Source organism: Alligator mississippiensis, chromosome 3 (genome assembly GCF_030867095.1).
Source record: "Alligator mississippiensis isolate rAllMis1 chromosome 3, rAllMis1, whole genome shotgun sequence".
Classification (NCBI taxonomy): domain Eukaryota; kingdom Metazoa; phylum Chordata; order Crocodylia; family Alligatoridae; genus Alligator; species Alligator mississippiensis.
The window spans coordinates 87,458,742-87,481,808 of NC_081826.1; the positions used below are offsets into that span (position 1 = coordinate 87,458,742).

General features: G+C 41.2%; 1 long non-coding RNA gene across 2 annotated transcripts in view; it reads left to right on the plus strand.

The window, feature by feature from the left end:
* Window positions 1–11,242: 11,242 nt before the first annotated feature.
* Window positions 11,243–23,067, plus strand: part of LOC109283073 (uncharacterized) — a 93,800-nt gene continuing 81,975 nt past the window's right edge. For both annotated transcript variants that reach the window (XR_009460754.1, XR_009460755.1), the window contains exon 1: window positions 11,243–16,761. This is a non-coding gene — a long non-coding RNA (uncharacterized LOC109283073). The remainder of the gene's footprint in view (window positions 16,762–23,067) is intronic.

Here is a 23,067-nt window from a genome sequence, read left to right on the forward strand (position 1 = left end):
CTGATCCCTTACTGGGTTATTTGGTACTTTTTTGCAAGTAGAAACAATGAATAATACAAGGACATTAGAGATGAGAGAATGAAATCAAGTGAAGGAAAGATACTTCTGCATTTATTTCTGTTTCTGTCTTTGTTCTTCATTTGGTTGAATAAAATTAATTACTTCTGCCCATTAAAGCAAAGAGAAAAATGTGGGCTATGTAGCCCAGGGCCCAAAATCTTGAAATCCACCTTGAAATCATTTTGAATATCATCTCTCGGGTGGTGTAAATCTTGTCTTGTGGCTTTTTTTTTTTTTTTTTTGGCTCTGCTCCTGGAAATCTCCGAGAGGCCTCCTCTCAGTACAAATGTTGCAAAAGGAATCTTGCTATTTGCTGTGCTATTGTAATTACTTTTTCAATAGGCCAAAAACTGCTGTGGACCCATCTTGTGAGAGCTCATATTCTGTATTTCTGATTTGTTGTCAAAATCTTTCTGGATATCAAGCTCTTGTTCCTGATCAAAACAAATTTGTTTTCCTGCACCAGGCATCTAAGTTTGTCTGTTTCCCTGTAAACCAAACTTCTATTACTCCAGTTTCACTGGGATGTAACAGCAAATACCAAACTGTGGAAGATAAAGAGGAAAACAGGACAGGAAGACAGAAATGAAACTCCCTTGGATACTTGGGCAAGGAAGGAGGAACCATGATTGATTTTTAATTTTCTCTCTCACTTTGGGGTCCTACTCCTGAAAGGCATTGTGCATCCCAGGCATGGAATAGGCCCTTGATGTCTGCTTTAAAATAGCAAATGGATATTGGCAGATATTTCATAACTGAAGAGTTTTTAATCTGGCTTGGATCTCTGAATTGTTCTTGGATGTTTTTGGCAATGAGATGTTTGGGCAAAATTTCAGGTATTACAGAAACGCTGCAAGTTAATAGTGTCAGAAGGGGTGTGGAGGGAATGCTGTGAGAGAGACAGTGCTCTACAGTAGTTCAGATTATTTTGTGGTAGGGTGTAAGAAAATTCAAATTAGATCAATGAAAGAAGTTACTCAAAAAAACCAAACAAAAAAAAGAAATCTGGTTGATTCTTGAATACAGTCATTGGCTCCACCCTGAGATTTATAGGGAGCTTAATTTGAGATATCAGGCATCTCAAAGATCTAGCAAGAAAGGAGGCAAATGTATCAGAGAAATTCAGGGTGAAGAAAATGCTGATGCCAATTTTCCTGGGTATAAGAGACCACTGTAACCTTTGAGCTCTGATTGTCAAGAAATGTAATGCAGTTCTGTATGACAGATTGCCACGGGGATTACCAGCAGGCAGGGGGAGAATAACATCCTGACTTATTTTGTTTTCAGTTCAACATTTATCTTTAAATATTTTTTTGCCTCTGAATTAGTTTCAATAAAACCTGCATCACTGCAGCAGGACTCATGGAGTTCCTCCAATAAAAAAGTCATTGTGTGTTATACGATAACACTGAACAGACTCCAGACACTCCATTTTCTTATCTTAGATATACAGTGTAGCATAACTCAAGTAAAGGGGAGAAGTTAATGTATCTGTAACACTAGGTAACAGAAGCAACAGTAGCATGTTAGTGTAGTAATAACTCTCACATGTGAAATATCTGAAGATGGGTTTTATTGAATTCCGTTTATTTAACCAGGATAAACCCTTGAGATATGGATCTCATTTACAAGATGGTGTTGGCAACAAGGCAGATTATTACAAGCACATGCTGAAGATAAGTATGAAACAAAAAGTGAAAGACCTGGTTATATTTTTAATTCTAAAGCCTTTCATCATGAAAATGTTATGAAAATAATTTGATACAATTAATATTTGCATTATTATTAATAACATTAGCACCTACTGTTGATGCAGTACCTTTTTCCCTAGGAATTACATTGAGGTGCAGAAGTTTCTATTTGGTCTGCACCCTAGATCTGTGTTGCATGATTGTTCTCATTTTGTTCAGGGAATTTCCAACAGGATCTACAGGTCAGCAAACGTATGCTGAATATACAACCAAGACTAGAGAACATGCAGGCAGTTCTGAGGAAGACTAACAGTTCAAGAGTCAAAGTCAAGGAGAGTGCCATATTCAGTGGAAATTTCAAAGTGAATTTAAGCAGGCAGGGAACTTAAGCAGTATCCAAAGTAGAATTTGACCAGGATTAACCTCCTTAATCTTGCTAAAAATACTACAGAATCTTTAATGATTGCAGGCATTCAGGACCTCACTCTTACATTTGACACAGAAAGCATTAAAAGATTTTGTTTATATGAATGCAGTTTTTTTTAATGGATAGCTTTTGAATGACCCCCTAAACAGATAACTGATCACATTAAAGTTAAATGTGATATGCTGGCACTCAACTGTGTGAGGGAATGAAGTGCTTTTCTATTTACAGGATAATGCTGCTTGATAATCAAATATCTCTGCTGGGTAAATATAAAGCCTCTCTCTTGTATTAAAGTGTTACTATGCTATGTTTACAAGATATTCTTTTAGTCTGTAGTTAACATACTTTAAATACTCTTACAGGTAAGGGGCAGCCTGCCAGTGACATATTAAGGCTGTCAAGCTGTTTATATATAATACTGAGTCTGCATTTTTGCTTCCCTTGAATTTTAGCTTTTCACACAACCTGTGTACAGAATAACACAAATTCAGTAGGTTTCTCACCTCTCCTTGTTGTTGATCTAGACCTCTAGAGAAGGACTGATTTGGCCAGCTGGTCAGGGGCAAAGGGAATAGTGTGATAAAAATAAATGACATTACTGCTTGGAACAGTGGAGTGGCATAGAAAAGATCTTTTATGCAGTGATAATATAAACAGAAGTATATTTGTATTATGATAACTTAACACTATTGTAGTCAAAGGAGAAGCTGTATTGACAACTGCTGTATAAGTAAAGCCAACATGGTTTCCTTTTGCAGGAAGAGGCAGTTAGCTATTTTAGCCTGAAATCAGGCAGAAGGTAGGGCAGAGTGGCATCATTCAGAGTGGCATATGATTTCATAAACAACAGATTTCTTCCTCAGATGCACCTCACAATGTAATTTGCTTATAAAAAATTATGCCTCACTGAATTAGTGAGTTTATAAGGTGCCACTCTGCTCTGTTCTGCCCTTCTGCCATGCTTTCCTTTTGTTTGCTTATCAAGGCAGCTTTCTATACTAGTTACAGCCAGGCACTGGAATCGGGAGATCTGAGTAATACTTCAAAGAGTCGCTGTGTGACTTTAGGCAATTCACAGAGGCCTATTTTCAGTTGGGTGGGGCCCAGACGCCCTGTTTGTATGTGGAATTTGCCCCCAGTTTTGTATCTACAGTTTAACTGTGGGAACAAATAGGGGTAGGTAACTGTCTAACTACCTGGTTTGCTTGCAAGAGCTTAGAAATTGAACAGCTCAAATTTTCATTAATGAATTTAATTACAGGTGCAAAAATTAAGGTGTAAGTTGGCTTGTGAAAATGTACCTTTTAATCTTGTCTTCTTTATATGTTTTAGCCTCTGAGTTGCAAAGTCCCAGCATTTGCTGGGCAGCTAAATAGGGAGAAGCTGCTTGTATGATTATACTGACACATTATGCTTTATTTTTCCAGTAGAGGGTGTTGTGAACCTCAGTAAGCGTCCTGTCTGTTTTTTCCTGGCTTTTTAAAATCACCATCCTGTTTTAGGTGGGGTACTAGTTTCTCAAAATTTCCCAGGAAAAAAACAAGAAGAATAATTACAGCAGTAAAGCACCAATAATCAAAGATACAGGCCAGTTCCCCAAAGCTTGTAAGCTTTCTTGCCATTTAACTTACTGAGTGGGCGTGTCTACACATGCACATTTTCTGCACAGTAACCAAAATTACTGCTCCATACAGGCACGCGTCTACACATGCACACCTGTACTGCACAGTAAATATGGTTTCTTACACCAACTTGAGTGTAAACTTGATACCTGCATCATGCAAGTATCACATTTATGCCCAATTAGTTACTGCACAGTTACGTGTGGACTAACTCTACCCACAACGTTAACGTGCTTTAATGCCTGCACATCTAAGCCTATTCCCTCTTACTGCACAGTAATTTATGCCCAGTATGTCTCTATCAGGTGACTGTCTCTTCCCATTAGATTTGAGTGAAGAATACAAAACATTTCCCATGAGAATTTATTTGAATTTGTAAATTAATTTACTATGCCTATGTTTGTACCTACCTCTGTGTATTTGCTTTCTCTAATTCCCTGGCAGAAAAAAAAATGTACAAAGCATGTTTTGAGGAAAATGCCAGTATTTGCCCTGTAAGTGCATGCATATGCCACAGCTCAGCAACATACGTACACACATGCCTAACTTTAAATATGAGTTCTGCCACTGACTTTGCTGAATGAAACTATGCAAGGTGCTGAAGCAATGGCATAAATCCTTACTGATAAAATATAGCTTATGCTTTGATGATCAATCCACAGTAACAAATTTGAAAAGATGCAAGCAAATGCCTACATTTGAAGAAATCATAATCTGATTATGAACGTGCAGTGAACGGGGAAAAAAACCTATATGTTTTTTCTGGATTTTTCTCTGTGCTGGTCACTGTGCAGGTTGCAATAAAAAGAAATCTAAAAGAAACAGGAAGTTGAAAAAATGCTAATGATGATGCTGAAAAATAATGTTTGGAATGAGAAAGCTGGGTTATGTTCTACATCAAAACTTGATTGCTTGGTGGCTCTGAAGCAGAGTGAGTACAGAGATGTCAGGGTTGCCAGGGCAGAAGGCTTTTCTTTTACAGCCATAAAATAATTGAGTCTCTAAGTTTTCAGTAATGTCCATTACCTAGTGAATTTTATGATACAACAGTGATGGGAGCTTTACAAGCATTTATATTGACAGATTATGATTTTTCCCAATGTTTTTTAATTATGCTAGCTGTAAACCTGCTGGAGAGATGTGGCTGTCTGAGGCTCTCATTGCTGTGTAGGAATAGTTCTAAAGAGCAAGAAGTATTGGGCTCTTAATTGAGCCCACAATAGCAAATTAAATAATACTTTCAAATATTTACTATAGAAGGAATGAAAATCATTCCTATATTAAAGTTAGCTAATATTTCCCATTATTAAAAAATCCAGTAGCTTTTTTGTAAAGTTCTCATATAGTCTATAGCAAATACTTCAATTTGGCAGGGGCAATTCTGTGGTTAGGGAGGTCCTTTTGGGTGTCTCTTGCTCAGTCATTTCAGGTTTGGCTGAATTCCATGCTGTAAAAAGTCACCATTTGCAGTCTGTTATGGTCTGCAGATCTCACTAGGGACTTTCTACTCAAATCTTTGAATATCCCATTTCCATGGAGCCGGCTTCACTCCCAATTAGTTTCTTTTTCTAAAGACTGCACAACTGAGCCTGCTACCCAGCTAAGCAGCCACATAAAACCATAGTCATAAACACTGGGGAAATGGACCGGGAAAGTGACAGGTCCATGCTCAGACATAGGTATTACACATTTGATTTTCTCTGCATCAAGATGAGCCTTGTTTGATTAGTCTGAATTCTGAAGTTATTCATAGAGTCTGGAAAGGCAAGAGTTTGAACCTGAGCAGGACTTAATCCAAATCCCATAGAAGCTAATGACATCATTTACATAGACTTCTGTGGGCTTTGGATCAAGCCCTGTTTCAGGTTCAAATTCATGTGTAGACCTGTGTATCTCTTTAAACTCTGCCTCTGGCATGATTTCACACAGATGCAGTGAGGAACATCAGACTGTGGGGGTAAAATAGTTCGAGTCCAGGAGACTGGAGGTGTAAGTGGTTGAAGTAAATGTAATCTATAGTTTAATCAGATGAAATAACATTCCTGCAGAGATTTTCTTTAGGAGGGCAACATACTAAAGCTCATGATCTAAAACTTTGCCACAAGTTTTAGAAAATGGGCTGAGTATATCCTCTTTAATTTTCAGATGAAATGTGACCTTCTCTCTGAGTTACATGAAATAACAACATACACAATTGAAAATCATATAGCTTAAAATTATCCACATGGCCAAGTTCAACAAATCAGCAGCCAGAAATTTTAATCAGACATTTAATCTTTCAACTGTGTAAGTGAGATTTTGTGTTTGTAGTGGCAGTGGGCCAGTTTAATCTCAAGGAAGGAACCTTGCTAGCAGTGTCCTTGAAGCTGGGAAGCTGAGAGAAGTGACCCAATACTAATCAGGTCTATCTGACCGGTGGCTCACATGATGGTTGTGACCATTACTGCCTGCTGCCATGGGCAGGTTTATTTCCTAGATCAGTACTGAGAAACAAAGACAGTTATCCCTTTTCCCATTAACATTGACTGGGGCTTCCAAAATAATAAAAAAATAGTAAAAAAAACCGAAGCATTAGTGATACTATATGTGTAATTCAATCCATTATTGATGAACTCCTAATGTGTTCAAGTCCTGAATAGATCAAATTCTGTATTAACCTGCAAATCTTTTTCAGAAAGACTCAGACACACTTGACATCCATATTTTGTCCACTGATGTCCCCAGCTTCCTCATGTGTATGTGTATCTGAGCGCACACATACTATTTCTTCCAGGAGCATGACTAATTTGTAAAGGGCTTATTTGCAAGGACCCAATGTGATGTGATGTGTGTGTGTGTGTAATATAACAAACAAGTTATCCTCTGCAATCTCAAGAGCATGTTCCAAAATGTCCCACCTTGGTGAAGGGTCTATAGAGTAGCTTCTGTATGGGTTTTAAAGAGTGTAAGGTGATCAGGTATTATCAGAACAAGGGTCATATAGGTATGTGAAAGGACAGATACATAGCCTTAGAGGAGCTAGAAGTAGAGTATTTAGCTTCCATTGGATTAAGTTTTCTGGCAAATGCATATGTACTATACTTTCTAGAATTTGATACCCAATTTTGGGCCACAGTGATCAGCTTGGAAAAATATTTTTCCCCAGCTATATTTTGCTATTGGCTTTGTCTCTTGGCATTTTGCAAGAAATATTCATGGGTTAACAGAGATCTCTTCAAACAAGCTGGAGGTGAGAAGTTGACACCTTCCTGCCAGTAGCTTTGTCTTTCTGTGTGTCCCTTCCTTTAGCAGCAGTAGTGGATTTCATTAGGAGTTAAAGTAGTCGATAAGTAGCTGAAAGAGACACAAGATGACCACACTGCTTGTTTGGCCTACTGGGGTCTCCTGAGGTGGTTTACCCTGGAGACTTCTGTATTGTTGCTCCTGCCACAACAGAGCCGCTTACAGGAAGGTGCCACTGGCTCTTCTATAGATGTGAACAGCATCTGCTGCTTTAAGGAACAATTAAGAGTCAAGAGGCCAGGGAAAATTCTATAAATTTAAAAAGACAAAAGTTGTTCCATCACTGTAAATAAACCTGAAGGTTATGCTATGTCACTTTTGGGAGATGTGACAGTGGGAGAAATTTTGCCTACACACTTACTGAGGTGGATGATCATCTTACAATGGTTTTTGAAGACTTTTTCCCAACTAATGTCACTACAGATTTTAAGCATGCTGTTCTAGCAGACCTCTAGACACACAGACTCCCGAGTTTTAGGACTACTTGGCACAGGCTCATTTTATAATTTTTCCTAAGTAGAAACCTGAACTCCCTTGAACTTTAGGAAATTTTGCATTAGGAATCTTGATCTGAACATTATGTCCCAAATTGGTTTTTTTGTAGGTATATCTCCAATTTTATGAAAGAATAGCTGCCTCGGCATACACATATTCAGGATGAAAGCTTGAATGTTGGCGAACCCATGTTTCTAATGATGAAATGTCAACTAAAAAATTACAGGGAAGTGAGGTCATAAATTACATAGTCTAACTGCTTGGTGGACAGTTTTTCTGGTATCCATGAAAGAAGTGGGTGCTGGGGTATATGCTTGAAGTACTCACATTTAATGAACTGCAGTGTAACCATGAAAATGGCCTAGGAGTCACCTTCCAGTCCTATGGTGCTATTTCATTGATATAGTTTAGCTACTGTTATCTATCTCTCTATTACCCATCTTTGTGGTTTTTGAGCACATTGCTTACAAAATCAAGAACAAAAATAAAATCCTTAGAGGACTTCGTAGATTAGCTGGCTTTTCTTACTTGTGGTATATAAAAATTCTGCCTGAAGTAGGGTTACATTTTAGAAAGCACATGTCTTTCTGTTCTCTTACAAACTGAGTGCATCTACATGTTCATTGTTGTACTGTAATTACGGTCCATTAAATTTACTACCTGTAATAACAGGTACTAACGTAATGTGCCATAATTGGTGCTACTGCACATTAGCACAAACAAATGGGTTTTTTTGGGATGCTTAATGTTCATTGGACTAAGTCTACCGTGCATTAGTGCAAATTAACACTTTTCTTGTGACAGTTATTTCTTATTGGACGAATCTTCTGCTCATTGGCACAGTTTTTGCCAGTCCACTAATGCGCAGTAGAATTAGTTCAATGGGCATTAAACATCTCCTGTAGACACGCCCACTTTGCAATTTCTACATAAAGCATGTCACTCTACAGTTCTCCAAACATGTAAATGTTTCCTGTGTCTCTCATTGCTGCAGTTTACTTGCATTTGTTGTTCCCATGCCTTTTTAATATGATTAATGTCATAACAGGTCTGTGGACATTCCTTACTTCTTTACCTTGACAGTGGAACAACAGTAGTGACAAAGAACAGGTTATGGCATAATGAATCTCTCTTTTGCAAGAAATGGCCTAGAAGTGCTTATAAGGATATCAGGCTTGGTGTTCACTTATTGTGCAATCTTATTCATCATCATTACTCTGGGTCCTTGTATTTCATTCTATCACAGAGAGAAATTTAGCCTAAGCTCAGGTTAACATGCATGTTATATAAATAAATGCCCAGTTATTTGGAACAAAGGTACATAAAATCTCAGTTATGGACATCCCTAGGTTAAACTGAATGTCTTCCTGCCCAGCCCAATAATGCTGTGAAGATGAAAGTTGACTACTTCATTTGCATATAGCAATACTATTGGTTAAAATTAGATTTGGTCCAGTTTGGACTTCAGGCAGGGATATGGAACTGAAGCTACTTTAGTGGCACTGATGGATGGTCTTTTGCTATCAATGGATAGAAGGGAGGCATCTATTTTCATACCCTGAGATGACTTTGTTTCATATGAGAGCTAACAGAGACCCAAGGTAATGTGCTAAAATGTTTGGGTTCTCCCTGGAGGGCAGTATGGCATAAAAAAATATAGAAATTACACATCCTGAGACTCCTCACTTGTAGAGTCCTTCAAGGACCAGTCTCTCTTCTCTTCTATTCAACATCTTCAAGCAGCCACTAGATGAAGTTGTCCTATGACATGGATTCAAGTATGCTGAAGACATGCAGCTCTATCTTATCTTCACTGTTCATCATGCTACTCTATCAGGATGTCCTCAGGGTTGGATGAGATCAGGTCCTGGATGAAAAGAAGCTACTAGAGGTTGAATCCAAGCAAGACAGTATGCTGGTGGGCAAAGGAAAGGATTCTGAAGAGTTTGTACCATTGTGAAATCTGCGGTGGAAAGTATAATTAGGAGTACTCCTAGATTTCTCACTGATTCTCAGCTTTCATGTAGTAATATAGCATATATAGTAATATATATAATAATATGCTATATTACTACATATTAGTATATCTAATAATACAGTAAATATATATATATTTCTATATTTCATATGGTAATATAAACATTATCCATGGATAATACTGTTATATCCAGGTGGCTAGATTTCATCCCATCTTAGTGGACAATGGCCTACCTTCAGTTCATAAAATCATAGAAAGAAGGACTGGAAGGGACCTGTAAGATCACGAAGTCCGGTCCCCTGCCATGGGGTGAAGGTAATTGGGCTCAAATGAGCTCAACAAGGTATTTGTCCAGCCTCCTCTTAAAGAACGCCAGAGATGGCGACTGCACCACCTCTGCCAGAAGTGTGTTCCAGATTCTAGTTACCTGTATGGAAAAGAAGTTTTTCTTGATGTCCAGCTGAAACTTTTCCTTGACTAGCTTGTGTCTATTGGTCCATGTCTTCCTGGATGGGGCGGGGGCGGGGGGGAGGGAGGGGCTTTCTGAAAAGTTGTTCTCCTAGATCCTGGTGTTCTCCCTTGACATATTTGTAGGCGGCTATCAAGTCACCTCTCAGGCTGTCTCAGCATTCTTTTGCTCAGGCTGAACAAACCCAAATCCCAAAGTCTCTCCTCATAGGACCTGTCCCCCAGGCCCTTGATCGTGCCCTTCTCTGCACCCTTTTGAGCTTGTCCACATCCTTCTTGAAGTGTTGTGCCCAGAACTGGACACAGGCAGACAAGGTTCCTTGGGTGAATTTGATATCTTTTATTAGACCAATTCAAATGGTTGGAGAATAGTTATTAAGCAAGCTTTCAGGTTCAAAAACCCTTTGTCAGGTTAAGGAAGCTTCAGCAGTTGGTGTGTGCTCTTCCTGGATGGAATGAAAAGTAAACAAGCCAGGGGCTGGGCTGGGGAGTCAGTTGCCAGGCAGATTATAATGTATCAAAAATCCAATGTCTGTGTTTAGTCCATGATCTCTAGTATCCAGGAGGTTGATGAAATGGAGCTCATAGGCTCGTCTCTGGGAAGTGTTGTGTAAGTTTCCCTTGAGGATCAGGACTGAGAGATTGGAGAGAGAGTGGCCCTCCTGTGAGAAATGTGCCCCCACCGGTAATTGAGTGTTTCTGTCTTTGATGGATTTCTGGTGTGCATTCATTCTGGTGCGCAGTTGTTGTTTGGTCTCTCCTACATATTTTCCATCAGGGCATTTGGTGCATTGGATGAGGAATATTACATTTCTGGAAGTGCAGCTGTAAGATCCTGGGATGCTGATGGCTCTGTTGTGGGGTGTAGTAATTGTGGGGGTGGTGGAGATGTGTTGGCAGGTTTTGCATTTCTTGTCCTGGCACGGTCTGGATCCTTTTGGTGTGTTCTGGGCTTGAGGAAGTTTGCTTCTGGTGATGAGGTTGGAGAGGTTTGGTGCTTGTTTGAAGGCTAGGATGGGTGGCTCTGGGAAGATTTTTTTAAGAGTAGGGTCTCTTTATAATATGGGTTGCAATTTTTTGAGGATTTTCCGTACAGGTTCAAGGGATGGGTGATACGTCATAACCAGCGGTGTGCGATTTGTGGGAGTTTTTCTTCTGTGCTGCAGCAGTTCTTCACATGGTATCCAGGTGGCTCTTTCAAACATGTGATCTACCTCTCTGGAGGAGTGTCCTTGCTGAGTGAAAGCCTTTTTAAGATTGGTGAGGTGGCGATCCCGGGTGTTCTCTTCAGTACAAATGCAGTAGTATCTGAGGGCTTGGCTGCATATCACAGCTTTTTTGGTGTGTTTAGGGTGATTGCTGGTTCTGTGCAGATATGTATGTTGGTCTGTGGGTTTCTTGTATACTGTGGTCTGTATTTTACCCTTCTGGATACTGATCATTGTGTCTGAAAAGGAGATGTTGGTGCTGGAGTATTCTAAAGAAAGTCGGATGGAGGGGTGGTGATTGTTGAATTTCTGGTGGAACTTAATCAGAGATTGCAGGTTCTCAGTCCAAATGATGAAGATATCATCGATGTATCTTAAGTATAGCAAGGGTTTGATGGTGCAGTTCTTAAGGAAGTCTTCTTCCAGGTGGCTCATAAAAAGGTTGGCATACTGTGGGGCCATTTTAGTGCCCATAGCTGTTCCCATCATCTGGAGGAAGTATTGATTATTAAAAGTGAAATTGTTGTGTGTGAGGATGAAGTGTATAAGGTCAGTAATATCTTTGGGTCTGTATTCTGGGTTGTAATCTTGTTCCTGTAGATATGTAAGGCAGGCTTGGATGCCATCCTGGTGTGGGATGTTGGTATATAGGCTGGTAACGTCCATGGTGGCTAGGAGTGTGTTGCTGGGAAGGTGGTCTATGTTTTTAAGTTTCCTTAGAAAGTCTGTAGAGTCTTGTACAAAACTTGCTCTGTGGGTGACAAGCGGTTTTAGGATTGATTCAACGAAACCTGATATTTCCTCAGTTAGGGTCCCATGGTTGGATATGATAGGTCTGCCAGGGTTCCCTTGTTTGTGGATTTTAGGGAGCATGTAAAAAGTCCCTGGGTTAGGCAGCGGGGGATCAAGGTCTGTAGTTTTTCTTGTAGTCTTGATGGAAATGATTTGATGGTATTGTTGAGTTTTTTGGTGAAAAGGGGAGTAGGATTTTCTTGTAGTTCTTTGTAGTAGGTGGTGTCAGAGAGCTGTCTCTTGGCTTCCTTTATGTAATCCTCACGGTTTAGGATGACTATATCTCCTCCTTTATCTGCTGGTTTTATTACTATTTGGTGGTTGGATCTTAGAGATTCTATGGCCTTTTTCTCTGGTAGAGAGAGGTTGTTGTGGTGGCGTGTGTTGCTGATTATTTCGTTGTTCATTCTTTCCCTGAAGCAGTCAATGTAGCGGTCAAGGTTAGGGTTTCGTCTACTGCGAGGTGTCCAATCTGATGTTTTTTTGGGCTTTTTGGCATTGATCCTTTCCTGAATGTTGTCAGAGGATGAGTTGTTGTTGGGAGTGGGTTCAGTTTGGTCGTGGAAATATTCTTTGAGGCGCAGGTGTCGGAAGAATTCTTCTAGTTCTCCACATTGAAGTATTTTGTTAGGGTATTTTTCTGGACAGAAATTTAGGCCTTTAGAAAGGCCAGATTTTTCAGTTTTGGTAAGCGTGTGTGTGGAGAGATTGATAATATTTGTGGGTTGGTTGCTGCTTTCAGTTTCATCGAGTCTGAGGCTGGAAGGTCGTAAGGTGTTGGTGTTATTCCTCTGATGGTTGTTTTGTGGCTGGGGAGCTTGTTCTTGGAGTAATTTGTTCCGTTTCTTCTTTTTATGTAGGATGAATGCTGTAGAAAGTTTTTCGTAGTCTCTTTGTATCCACTGTATATTGTCAGGGAACATGCATTGATTTTTATCTTTTAAATTGTTGTAGTATATGGTGATTTCCTTCCTGAGTTGGTCTCTTTTGGAGTAGAGTAGGTGAAGTAGATGATTTCTAATTTTCTCTGAAGTTCTTCTGCATAGCTGTGAAGCATATTTGGAGCTGTGTGTAGTAGTCAGGGGATTGTAGATGTTTAGTCCTCGGGGAATGATGTTGTGTTTCTTGCAAAGGCTTAGAAAATATATGTTGCTGTTGAGTTTGGCTTCTTTCTTTTTCATGTTGTATAGTTTCCATTTCAGACGGCTGAATTCGATATCTTCCATGTTGCAGGGGTTTGGGTCATAGCCATGTTGGTCTAAGGACATAGGCAGACAAGGTTCCTTGGGTGAATTTGATATCTTTTATTAGACCAACCCAAATGGTTGGAGAATAGTTATACTCCAGCTGTGGCCTCACCAACGTCGAATAGAGTGGGGGGAGCACCTCTCTGGATCTGTTGGTGACACATCTGCTGATAAACACCAGAGTTCTATTTGCTGTGTTGGCGACTTCATCACACGGGTGACTCATATTCATCCTGTGGTCAATTGGCACCCCTAAGTCCTTTTTTGGATGCATTGCCAGCCAGTGGACAACCACCCGTTGTATAGATATGGTGACAGTTCTTCCTGCCCAGATGAAGGACCTGGCATTTGTCCCTGTTGAAACTCATATTGTTTTGTTCAGCCCATAGGACCAGCCTGTCAAGGTCTTCCTGAATGGTTGACCTGTCCTCTGATGTGCTCGCTTGTCCCCACAGCTTGGCATCATTTGCAAACTTAATCATTGCACTTTTCACTCCCTCATCCAGGTCATTAATAAAGATGGTAATGAGCACAGGCCCAAGCACTGACCCCTGGGACACACCACTGGAGACGGCCTGCCAGGATGAGGCCACTCCCTCAATTATGACTCATTGAGATTGCCCACTGAGCCAGTTCCCAACCCACCTCATTGTAGCCTGGTCTAGGCCAGTACTCTCCAACTTGACTGAGAGGATTTAATGGGAAACAGTATCAAAGGCCTTTCTGAAATCTAGGTAGATGACATCCACCTCCTGTCCCATGTCCAGGTAGTTAGTTACCTGGTCATAAAAGGACACCAGGTTTGTGAGGCATGACCTCCCCTCTACAAAGCCACGCTGGTTGCTTCTCAGTACCCCACCATATGCGAGCTTGTGTTGATGGCCTCCTTGACAATTTTTTCAAAGATCTTCCCCAGGACCAAAGTCAGACTGACCAGTCTATAGTTGGCAGGGCCATCCCTCTTTCTCTTCTTAGAGATAAGAAACACATTTGCCTTTTCCAGTCATTAGGGACAACTCCTGAGTTCCACATCTTCTTAAACCGCCCCGCCAGAGGCACCACAGTTATTTGTGCCTTTGTCACCTCATGGCTGGGCTACAACAATATGGTATATCTGGGCACAATGTCTACAACAGTTAGGAAATCCCATTGCTGCAGTGCATCTCAGCAGCACAGGCTAGTTAAAGCACTTAAGATCTGCCCTCCATTCTTTATACTATCTTCCTATAGAAGTTTCAATGCAGTTCTTATTCTCAAGATGTTCCATGGACCAGGCTCAGAATAGTTAACAAGAGTGCCTAAAGTTCTGGTATGAAGACTGTGATTGACAAATATGTTCCTTTGTCACAGTAGAACTTGTCTGCATAGGAGACAAAGTTTTCTTATAGGGTTGCTTAAGGCTACATAATGAATTAAAGACTATCAAAAACCTAAACCCCTTCTGCTCTAAGTGCATGGTGCATTTCCTGAATTACTCTGTGTATATTTTTAATTTAAAAAGAAAACACTGTACTGAGCACACTGTCCATCAGAGGAATAAGAGAACCAATGCGTGACATGTGTTGTTAGGTTGCTTTAATGCAGTACTGAAGATGCTCAGATTCTACAGTGATAAGGGTGATATAAGAATATTGCCTAGGTTCTAGTTAATGTTTCTGGGTGATATTTTTATAGCATTTATTGGAATTTGTTTTTAATATTGGTTGAAACTCTTAAACCAGGAACTATTTCTGGAGAGATGAAAAGGTCCTTATATTATTAACATTTTCTCTATATATTTTGACAAGGCAACAAAACAATGGAGCCAGAGGTAGGACAAAGGACTTAATTAGGCTACAAAAGAAGACTAAGAGTGGGAGCACACTGGGATGGGGATAGGGAGTCTACAGGGATGAGACTAAGACTTTCTGGAAAAGAGGCTGGAACCAAGAATAGGTAGATGTAACATGAGCATTCTTAAGTTTCCTTCAGGTCCTGTTTGCTTCCATTTATCTGTCCCTCACCAAATGACAGGAAAATGCAGTTATATTAGATTACTAATGAAGTACCATGATCTGAGGGTGATGTGTTGCAGTGGTCAGTATCTCACTATGGTTCCAGAAGCATGAGTTCAAGCCTTGTGTAAGGGTCATACCAAATGCTGCTCCCAGTGACCCAGCTATAAAGATCTATTGGCTGGTAAGTTAAAGGTTGCTAGATGTTATAAAATCACGTGCCTTCTTTTTATACATTATGGGCCACCTAAGGTTGGACTGATCTTGACCTTTTACTAATATAGTAAGTCCCTATACCTGCAATTGGACCTGTACAGACAGGTCAGGGCATCTCTGTGAAGATCTTAGATCTTGAATGCTGATTTGAGTGACAGACAAGGTTCCTTGGGTGAATTTGATATCTTTTATTAGACCAACCCAAATTTGAGTGACAGTAAGATTAGGGAACTATTTAATTATTTTTGCAGTCCTTAGCTGTGATTGTTCTGATAGTTCAGTCCTTAGCTAGAAAGAACTAGAACCCTGTGATCAGGTGTTGCTATTAGGATGACTGGCAACTGCTCTGCAGACCATACTTGGAAGACTGCTTGTGTGTAATGGACAGTTCTGGGATTAAAACATGAAAAACAAGATAAACAGGTCTGTCTGTCTAGTTCCTTATGTAGTGCCCATCAAAATGGCCCTTATGTTTGAAGACCACCCAAAACAAAGATATAAATTCACAAAGGAAAAATGGGTTTGAGTAGGAGAAAACACTGTGTGGATAAGGTTTTGTTTGACTCAGTAACAATCCTATGGATTCAGTTGCTGTGTGACCAATAGTCTCTCTCTTTTTTTTATTGTTTTCACACAAAGAAACAGCAGCTCTAAAGATTTTCTAGACACTTTTTGAGGCTCAGCCCAACTCAGAGCCCAAAAAGTCTTCCTTTGAGTCTTATGTCACCTTCTGGTGTTTCGCCCATGAAAATATAGTCTGCTTCAAAGAAATGACACAGCCTCCAGCGTGGCAAACAGCATGTACTGAGAAAGGGTTCTGGTATTTCTGACTACTCTGTAGGATGTGTCCTTGCTTCGTAGATATTTAAGTTTAGCAGAAATCTTTGATATTTTTTGTTTCATTTCCTTGATATCCATCAGATTAGAGCAAAACTTGGCAACATCAGTATACAGAAAATATCTGTGGGTTTTTCTGTTTTTGTTTTGTTTCTATTTTTTTTTTTTACCATAAAAAAAACCCCATGAAATTCTCAAAAGGCAGTTTAAGTTGCAACCTGCCATAAGAGCACTCTGGACAGAAATGTTCTTGTTTTATGTTTCATTGTTTATTGATGCTATGTATTAATCATTCTATTTCCCCACCTTTCAGATGCATTATTTGTCACAGGCTCTGGTTAAAAATCAGCAGCTGAATAAAAATTCTGTGGGACCAACTTCTCATAGGGTGTAAATGAGCATATCTCCATTAAAACCCATGGAAGCTGCAGAACTTTATGCCAGGTGAGGAACTGGTTTGAATAATTCTTACAGGATCTGTATCATTCCTCAGTAGTGCAGACTGCATCATGCTGGCTCAATGGAAAATGAATCAAGCTTTTGAGTCTTTTTGTAAAATATTCTGATTCTTTATTGACTTCTATTCTAGAATAAATTATTTAAAACAGGAGACTTTGCTTTGCCTGATAGTGCTGTGACTTGTTGGAAATTTTCTCTATTGACATAAAAAAGCAATTAAAGGCTGATCGTGACTGTATTGTCTTTGAGAATCTTGTAGCACTACACTAGATTGGAAGGGATCACTGAATCCAGTCCCCTGATCTTGCAAGTAACCATGTCATCAGATCATTCAAGCCTCTCATTAATCAGAATAATGTGACAACATTTAGAAAATGTGATTCAGGCTTATCAAAATCATAGTTTTACTTTAAAATCATTAACTTTTTTAACACAATAATTGTAGGGCCTTTTCATTTGTCTTCAGGTGTAATAGCTTTAGGGCTCATGTTTTCAAGTTCTCTCTGCTTAAAAACCTACTTAAATAATGAACATTGACATTCTTGTGTAATCATGTGCCTCCAGAAGCTCAGACCTTAACCTCCACCACAAATAAAGTTAAATATGGTTGGCAGCATTGGTGCCATATCATTCTCTTAACATTATGCAGTATGAAGCTCCATAGGACTGAGAAAAGAATTAATTAAAAAAGGATGTTTGCTACAATAGGGCTAGTCAATTTGCTGCATCTTAATATGGAAAAAATCAGTTCCTGTGTTCATAGATTCATAGATTCATAGATGTTAGATCATCGAGTCCGACCCCCTGCATAAGCAGGAAAGAGTGCTGGGTCTAGATGACCCCAGCTAGATGCTCATCTAACCTCCTCTTGAAAACCCCCAGGGTAGGGGAGAGCACCACCTCCCTTGGGAGCCCGTTCCAGACCTTGGCCACTCGAACTGTGAAGAAGTTCTTCCTAATGTCCAATCTAAATCTGCTCTCTGCTAGCTTGTGGCCATTGTTTCTTGTAACCCCCGCGGGCGCCTTGGTGAATAAATCCTCACCAATTCCCTTCTGTGCCCCCGTGATGAACTTATAGGCAGCCACAAGGTCGCCTCTCAACCTTCTCTTGCAGAGGCTGAAATGATCCAGTTTCTCTAGTCTCTCCTCGTAGGGCTTGGTCTGCAGGCCCTTAACCATACGAGTGGCCATTCTCTGGACTCCAGGTTATCCACATCCCTCTTGAATTGCAGGGCCCAGAATTGCATGCAGTACTCCAACTGCAGTCTGACCAGCGCCTGATAGACGGGAAGTATCACCTCCTTGGACCTATTCGTCATGCATCTGCTGATGCACGATAAAGTGCCATTGGCTTTTTTGATGGCTTCGTCACACTGCCGACTCATGTTCATCTTGGAGTCCACTAGGACTCCAAGATCCCTTTCCGCTTCCGTGCCACCCAGCAGGTCATTCCGTAGGCTGTAGGTGTGCTGGACATTCTTCCTCCCTAGGTGCAGCGCTTTGCATTTCTCCTTGTTGAACTGCATTCTGTTGTTTTCTGCCCACTTGTCCAACTTGTCCAGGTCTGCTTGCAGCTGTTCCCTGCCCTCCGGCATGTCCACATCTCCCCATAGCTTTGTGTCATCTGCAAACTTGGACAGAGTACATTTGACTCCCTCGTCCAAGTCACTGATGAAGATATTAAGGAGTATCGGTCCAAGGACCGAGCCCTGCGGGACCCCACTGCCCACACCCTTCCATGTCGAAACCGACCCATCCACCACAACTCTCTGGGTGCAACCCTCCAGCCAATTTGCCACCCACCGGACTGTGTAGTCATCCAAGTCACAGCCTCTTAACTTGTTCACCAGTATGGGGTGGGATACCGTATCGAAGGCCTTCCTGAAGTCTAAGTATACGACATCCACCCCTCCTCCTTTGTCCAGGCGTTTCGTAACCTGGTCATAAAAAGAAACCAGATTGGTCAGGCACGATCTGCCTGCCACGAACCCGTGCTGATTTCCCCTCAGCATAATTTGTCCTGCCGGGCTCTCACAAATGTGAGCCTTGATAATTTTTTCAAAGACTTTGCCAAGGATGGAGGTGAGACTGACAGGTCTATAGTTGCCCGGGTCCTCCTTCCTCCCCTTTTTGAAAATGGGGACCACGTTGGCCCTTTTCCAGTCCCCCGGGACTTGGCCCATGCGCCACGAGCTTTCAAATATTCCTGCCAGTGGCTCTGCAATGATGTCGGCCAGTGCCTTCAGCACCCTTGGATGGAGCTCATCCGGGCCTGCCGACTTAAAGGCATCCAGTTCTTCCAAATGACTCTGCACCATTTCAGGGTCTATGCATGGAAGTCTGGCGCCTTGCTGCTGCCTCTCTACAACCCCAGTGAGAGATTTGTCGTGCCCCTCACTTAGGAACACTGAGGCAAAGAACTCGTTGAGGAGTTCAGCCTTGTCCCCCCTGTCCATCACCGATTGTTTCTGCCCATTTAGCAGGGGTCCTATTCCTCCCTGGGCCTTCCTTTTACTCCCTATATATCTAAAAAACAATTTCTTGTTGTCTTTTACTTGGGTTGCCATCCTCAGCTCCATGGTAGCTTTGGCCCGTCTAACTGCCTCCCTACAAGCACGAGCAGAGGAGGTATATTCATCTTTGGTGATCTCTCCCTGTTTCCACTTTTTATGTGCTCCCCTTTTGTCCCTTAGACTGCTCTGGATTTCTCTGGTCAGCCAGGGAAGCCTCCTGGCCCCTTTCCCTCTTTTGCCTCGCTCAGGGATCGTCTTGCATTGTGCCCGAAGGATCGTTTCCTTAAGGCACAGCCACCCTTCTTGGGCTTCCATCTCTTCAAATCTCCTACTCTGCAGTGCGTCCTTGACTAATCACCTGAGTTCATTGAAATCAGCTTTCCTAAAGTCTAGCACTTTCACCCTACTAGTTACCTTACCCACTCGCCGTCTTATGGTGAATTCTATTATTAGGTGATCACTGTCCCCCAGATGGCTACCGATCTGGAGGTCCGCTACCATGTCATCCCCCGTTGCCAATACCAGATCCAGTATGGCATTCCCCCTAGTGGGACCGTGTACCTCTTGAGTCAGGTGGAGGTCCTGTACACAGGTTAGAAACCTGCGTGAGCGGTGGGACTTTGCTGTCTGTGACTCCCAGCAGATGTCCGGGTAGTGTAGGTCCCCCATGACTACCGCCTCTTTAGCTTTTATGGTCTCCAAGATTTGCCTCAGGAGCCCCGAATCTCTTTCTTCTCCTTGATGTGGGGGTCTGTAGCAGACCCCTACCACCAAATCCCTTTCTCCTTGCCCCCCATGTAGCCTAACCCACAATCCTTCTACTTCCTCATCCTTGGATTCCGTCTTGATGAGGGTTGATGTATAATGCTCACTGACATAGAGCGCAACCCCTCCCCCTTTCTTCCCCATCCTGTCCTTTCTGTACAGTCTATAACCCTCAATATGTACCACCCAGTCATGGGATGAATCCCACCAGGTTTCCGTTAGCCCCACTAAGTCATAGGTGTTTAGTGCAAGCAGGAGCACTAGTTCATCCTGCTTGTTTCCCATGCTCCTAGCATTAGTATATAGGCACTTGAGCCCTGCGACTGGTGCCTTTGCTGCCCCCCCACTCCGAGTCCCAAGGGGCCCTTTGATTCTTACCTTCTCATTTCTTACCTGTGCCGTAGTGCTGGCCTCCCCATGGCTTTCAGGTTCCCAATGCTCTCTTTCTTCAGGCTGGGCTGTCCTTGTGGGTGCCACATGGTTTGGTGGTCCACAGCTTCCCCCGCCCTCATCTTCCCCTCCCCCCGGCGAGCCTAGTTTAAAGCCCGCCAGAGGAGATCCGCCAACCTAGAAGAAAACACACGCTTACCTTTGGGGGACAGGTGAAGCCCATCCCAGCTGAGCATGTCCCTTGTCGTGATGTGCGGGTCGTTGTCTATTAGTGTTGGTATTGTTAAAAGTGACAGTTTTTTATAAGTGGGTTCTTCATAATGAGGTTGTGCGGTATAGTCGTCTTCTTTAGTCTTGTTCTTTAGTCTTCTTTAGTCTTGTTCTTTAGTCTTCTTTAGTCTTGTTTTCTAAATAATGCAACTGGCCGTTGATGCTATCCTTTTGGATGTCAGTGTAAAATCTTGGGGATCAGTAAATTTAAATGTAAATGGCTATGTAAATGGGGCAGATGGTGCTATTTCAGTTATTGCATCTTTTCTTTAGTAGCAGTATTCATCTGAATTCAATTACATGAGAGACTCTGTGTGTGTGTGTGTGTGTGTGAGAGAGATTGTGAAACTGGAACTCGTGGTAGAAGTGATATCTTTTATTAGACCAACTAATAAAATGTGTGCATGTGCACACATGGTTATACATGTAATTTGGGATTACCTGTTAATTTAATGGGGAAACAAAAAGTCCCCTTTTCAGTATTTATTTTATTTGCCCTTGATCAATTTTAACTTATTTAACCAGTTATTCCAGACATTCTTGTGCAAATTTGTTTGTTTCTTTAAGTTGAACACTTCTCTTTACTTCTGTTCTGGTCAGGGATGTTCACCACCCCCTGCCCTTTGCTCTTGCCCTTGTGTAAATCTCATAAAACTTGAGTGAAACACAGCAGCACAGACAGGCAAATGATGACTTGACCATAAATTGACCTTGCCAGACAGTGGTGCCCTCAAACACGTCGGGTTGCCCAGGCAGACTGTCTCCTGAACGGGAAGCAGTGTAGCTGCCTCCACATGATGTGAGGGGTGTGTTAATTGGCCCTGTCACTCAGCAGTGCTACTTAGTTTGTCCTCTGCACTGTACAGACATGTTTACATCATTTCTGTTCGGGAAGAAGAATGCTCAGAGCAGTGCAGCATATTTAAGGGTTGCCTCTGCTTTGCTTGGTAAGCTTGTAGACTAGAAGTGGCCTTGGATTGTCATAAATGAAAGAGATGCTGCATTTATACTGTGTTTAGCACAAATGTTGACAATATAAAAATCCTATTCACAGAGAGAAAAAAATCAGCTTTTCTGCTGATATAGATAAAGCAGAAAATTTTATATTAAAATATCAAACCTTGTTAGCACATTTAGAACAAAATGCAGATTGTGTTAGGAAAACTCTGACAAGATTACTTATCTCTGTAGACAGAACAGTATTTGATAAATATAAAAGCAGAATCTGAAAAATAACAGAATTCTATAATTCTACAGTGGAATTTCAGTCGACGCGAGGAAGACTTGGCAGTTTCTGCAGTTTAGAAATCTTGTGAAACTCTTGAAGTTTCATCAAATTAGTACAAGTTTTGCAAATGCTTTTTTCACCTTGCACTAATTATATTGCATTGGTTTTCATAGAAATTCCATTAAAGCAGGTTGTTCTACCCATGCTCTGCAGATGTAGAAGAAACAAGAAGGATATCTTTGTCTGCTGCTTGTTCTTCTGTGTAGGAGCATGTGCAGGACTTGATCAAGCACCTTAAAAATGGAACAGATGCCAGGTTACCCAGCAAGTAGTACAAAGGAATGGAAAGGACTTGCTGAACCATTGAATCCATTCCCCTGCAATCAAATGTACCATACAGAGACCATACTGAAACATACATTAAATTAAATATTCAGGATTATGGTAGTCACTAGTTTCCTGGTAAATAATAAAATTATAATCCTACTCTAGTGACACTATATTTTATATCACCCACAGTGGTTCTACTGTTTCCAAATAAATGTATTTTCTGGCCCAGCATTTTTTTGTGGTTATACCTAAAAAAGGTCCTTGACATTTGTCAGAGAATATCTTAGTTAACTTGTCTGTACTTGGGAGGTTTACTTAAGATAGTAGTTTAAGTGGTTCAACCATGTTGGACTGTAGGCAGTCCTCCAAACGTTTCTGAATTTGAAGGCACCCCAACTGAAAACCACTGTTGTAATGTCAGCTTACCTACTTTATGTCCAGGCTGCTGCACCACTGCCCTCAGGTGGAACTGTCCCATGTGCTTCTGCTTCCAGGCGGTACATATGGAATGGGAAGTATGTAACCAGACAGTACTGATGAGGCCTCAGTTAGAGTGCTGTGTCCAGTTTTGGATACCACACTTCACAAAAGGTACGAGCCAAGTGGAGAGAGTCCACAGAAAAGCAACATGAATGAGTAGCATTCTAGCTAACCTGGCATATCAGGAAAGTCTTCCTATAAAAAAGGTTGTTTAAAGAGGATGACAACCAATTTTTCTCTGTATCTGCAGAGGACAAGACAAGAGGCGTTGTCCTTAAATTGCAACCAGGTACAAATAAACTAGATATCAAGAGG